General features: G+C 41.7%; 1 pseudogene; it reads right to left on the bottom strand.

The window, feature by feature from the left end:
* Positions 1 to 508: 508 nt before the first annotated feature.
* LOC110329948 lies at positions 509 to 1302 on the bottom strand (annotated as a pseudogene).
* Positions 1303 to 3741: the final 2439 nt, after the last annotated feature.

Genomic DNA, 3741 nt, shown 5'->3' with positions numbered 1-3741 from the left:
TATATATATATATATATATATATATATATACATATATATATATATGCAAGGCTGAAGACATTCTTAACATGCTTACACACAGGAATGTGTTATTTATTTATTTATTTATTTATTGTGTTTTTCTAAAGATTTATTTATTTTATGTATGTGAGTATACTGTTGCTGTGTTCAAACACCCCAGAAGAGAGCACTGGATCCCATTACAGATAGTTGTGAGCCAACATGTGTTTGCTGGGAATTGAATTCAGTCTCTGGAAGTGTAGTTAGTGCTCTTAACCATTGAGCCATCTCTCCAACCCCATTGTGTTTTTCTAGATACGGTTTCTCTGTGAAGCCTTGGCTGTCCTAGAACTTGGTCTATAGCCCAGGCTGATTTCGAACTCACAGAGATTTACCTGCCTCTGCCTTCTCAGTGCTGAGATTAAAGGTGTGTGCTACCACCACCTGGCAAATAGTGTGTACTTTTTAATTTTGTAATTGTATTCGTGGACAGTATAGCAGTGTACATTTAACCCAGTTTAGTGGTGAGTTCTTTAGCTTTTGCCTTTTCCAGCTTGGCAATGGGAGCCACAGATATAAGACCCAGGGTGTTGCTTCCCCAGTGGCGGTGGATATCATCATATCTGTCATTATAATTGGTCCTAATAGCTTCCACCATCTTAGCCAGAGTGCCCTTATCTTCAGAGTTAACCTGCGTGAAGGCAACAGTGGTGCATGTCTTCCTGTGGACTAGGTACCCCAGCCTGGCCTTTCCCTTGATGATGCAGTAGGGGACCCCCATCTTTCGACACAGGGCAGGCAGAAAAACCACCATCTCGATGGGGTCTACATCATGGGCAATCACCACCAGCTGAGCCTTCTTGTTCTCCACCAAGGTGGTGACTGTACTGACCCCAGTTCGGAGGACAGGCAGTCTCATAGCTGGGACATCCCCTTTGTCAGCAGGTTTCTTTTCAGCATGGGCCAGTAGCCTTGGCTTCTTCTCCTGCTTTGTCTCTGGCCTGTACTTGTGGGCAAGCTTAAGCATCTGGGTAGCTGTTTGCCAGTCCGGGGCCTGGGCGAACTGGTTAACGGCAGGAGGTACTTTGAGCTACTTATAGAGGGGGTGGCCTTTGCCACTGCAGCCTGATGACCATTTGACAAAGCATGTGTGACCTTTTTGGGCTGGATGTCCTTCAGCTCAATGCTGAAGTTCTTAGGCCTTTTCTCCAACAAAGGATTGGTCAACTTTTTGCCTTCCTGTTTCTTCACAACAGTGGAGACCAAGGTCACCTTCTTCCCTTTGGCCTTTCCTTTTGGCATCTTGCTCAGGTGGAGGAAAGAGCAGGGATGTGTATTTTTAAGGCAATGGATTTGCCTGCTTCAAGAGTTTGCAGAGTTTTTTTTTTGTTTTTTTTTTTGTTTGTTTTTTTTATCTGTTGACTTGAATTAAAAGACTGAGCACTGACTCAAATATCTTAACGTCATGTGAAAGGTCAGAGAAATGGTCTTTTCTTCACCCAGATTGACATAAGTTTTGTTTGACAGCTCAAAGCCTAACTGCAATCTCTATGTAATCGGCTGCTCATTACATCAGTCTCCTACACGTGAAAACAAAATGCCTGGAAGTTACAAGAAAAGTATAATAAAATTAAAGAAAACAATTTTATTGGCACTACCCTCCTTGCAATAGGAACCCCTGCTGATGTCCCAGATATAATGCCTGCTCCACGTTGACGCTATTGTCCAACCTTGAATAAGATTTAGATTTCATTCTTGTTGAGAGCATGGCCAGACATCAGTAACTGAGAGAGAAATACAATCCCATTGGTCCTGTTTTATAAGAATTACTAGGGATGCTCCAATTGGGTATCTTGGATCATTTCTCCCAACCTTGTGAGCTTGACAACAGGCTACCTGGTACCTCATTTAAGCAGGGAACACAGAGAGCAGGAGGAAATGATACAACCATGAACAATACCCCCCCCCATTTTTTTAGAGAGAGATTTATTTATTTATTTTATGTTTATGATTACACCATTGCTTTCTTCAGTCACACCAGAAGAAGGCATCGGATCCCATTAGAGGTGGTTGTGAATCACCATGTGGTTGCTTGGAATTGAACTCAGGACCTCTGAGCCATATCTCCAGCTTCTGAGCAAATATATCTTTTAGTGAGAAGGTGTTTCACGGCTGATAAATGTGTTTAGATTTGGCCTCAGCATTTAAGTGGGTAGACATGTTTTACTTGGCTGCAGGTAGGTGCTCCAGTGCTGATCTGAGCCAACATCATAACATCCTATATATGGGCATCATTTCCTTACCAAGAAGAAGATTATTAGTGAGAAGTAGTTGTCTAAATAACATCTCATACGGATTTAAGTCTAATGCTTGGGGAGTGTGATCCGTTAAACTGTTAGACACACCAATCGTTTAAATTTTGGGTTATGCTTTTCAGTTGGGTGTATAAGACCGTGACTGTGGCGTCACTTGGGAATATGGAAGAAAATTTTCCTCTGTGTTGACCCTCCCATTTATGGAATAGAAGGCACTGCTTAGACTCTAATATACTCTATCGGAGTATATCCAGTGGGGTCTCAAAGCCTTCTTTGAACAAGAGGAAAGATGACTCACCAGAGCTATAGGCTATTTTGAGAGATGTCTCACAGTTTACTAGGTCCTAGTTGACCTTGGATGGTGTGATAGCAATTCTTGGCTGTGCCGTCAACTTGACTACACCTGGAGTTATCTAAAACCTAAGCAGCTTATGCTTGTAAGAAGGATTTTTTTTTTTAATCAAATCATTTGAAGTGGGAAGACCCAGTTTTAATATGCCTCTTTCGAGATGGAAAGAACTAGCTTTGATGTGGGCCACACTTTCTGGTGGCAGCCTATATAAAGGGCATGGAAGAGGGAAGCTTTTGCTCATTGCCTGCTTGCCCTACTCTTGCTGGCAGAGTCCATTCCTTCTCTGGTATTAGAGCTTACCATTTTGGGACTCTGGTGTAAGGTGAAGTCCAGCTGAGACATCCAGCTTGTGGACTAAACAACTACTGGATCCTTGGACATTCTGTTGCAAGATAATACGTAGATCGGACTGGCCTCAAGTTTACAGATACTCACCAGCCACTGGACTGAGAACCATATCTGGCTTAAAATTTTATCATTTTATTAAAAGACACTTGAACACAAATTACATATATAACATAATGTAATAAATTAATGTAACTTCTATGCATCCTGTTAAACTGTGGGGTTTTGTAATGTTTTGAGATAAGCCTTATAGAAAACACAAGTCAGTAAAAGATATTTTGTTTCTTTATATAGTCCGGAGAATGATCTACACTAACTTGTTTTTGAATGAGGGCAAGTAGCAGATGGAATCAGAGACACATAGCCAAACTTTGCTCAAATGTGTGTTCATAAAATTCCCCCCTGTTTTAGGATTTCTATTGCTGTGAAGAGACATGGCAATTCTTTTAAAGGAAAGCATTTAATTGCAGCTGGCTTATAGTTTCAGAGATTTAGTCCATTATTAGCATGATGGAAAGCATGGTAGCATGCAGGCAGACATGGTGCTGGAGGAGCTGAGAGTTCTACATCTTGATCTGCAGGTAGCAGGAAAAGAACTATGCCACTGTGTTTGATCTTTAGCATAAAGCCTGACTCCACAGTGACACTTCCTTCCACAAGGCCATACCTGCTCCAAGGCCATGACGCCTAATAGTGCTATTCCTCATGGGCCAAGCATTCAAATACATG

The sequence above is a fragment of the Mus pahari genome, chromosome 12, assembly GCF_900095145.1.
Source record: "Mus pahari chromosome 12, PAHARI_EIJ_v1.1, whole genome shotgun sequence".
Taxonomy (NCBI): Eukaryota; Metazoa; Chordata; class Mammalia; order Rodentia; family Muridae; genus Mus; species Mus pahari.
The sequence above is the reverse complement of the archived record's forward strand: the minus strand, read 5'-3'. Positions and strand labels throughout refer to the sequence as shown.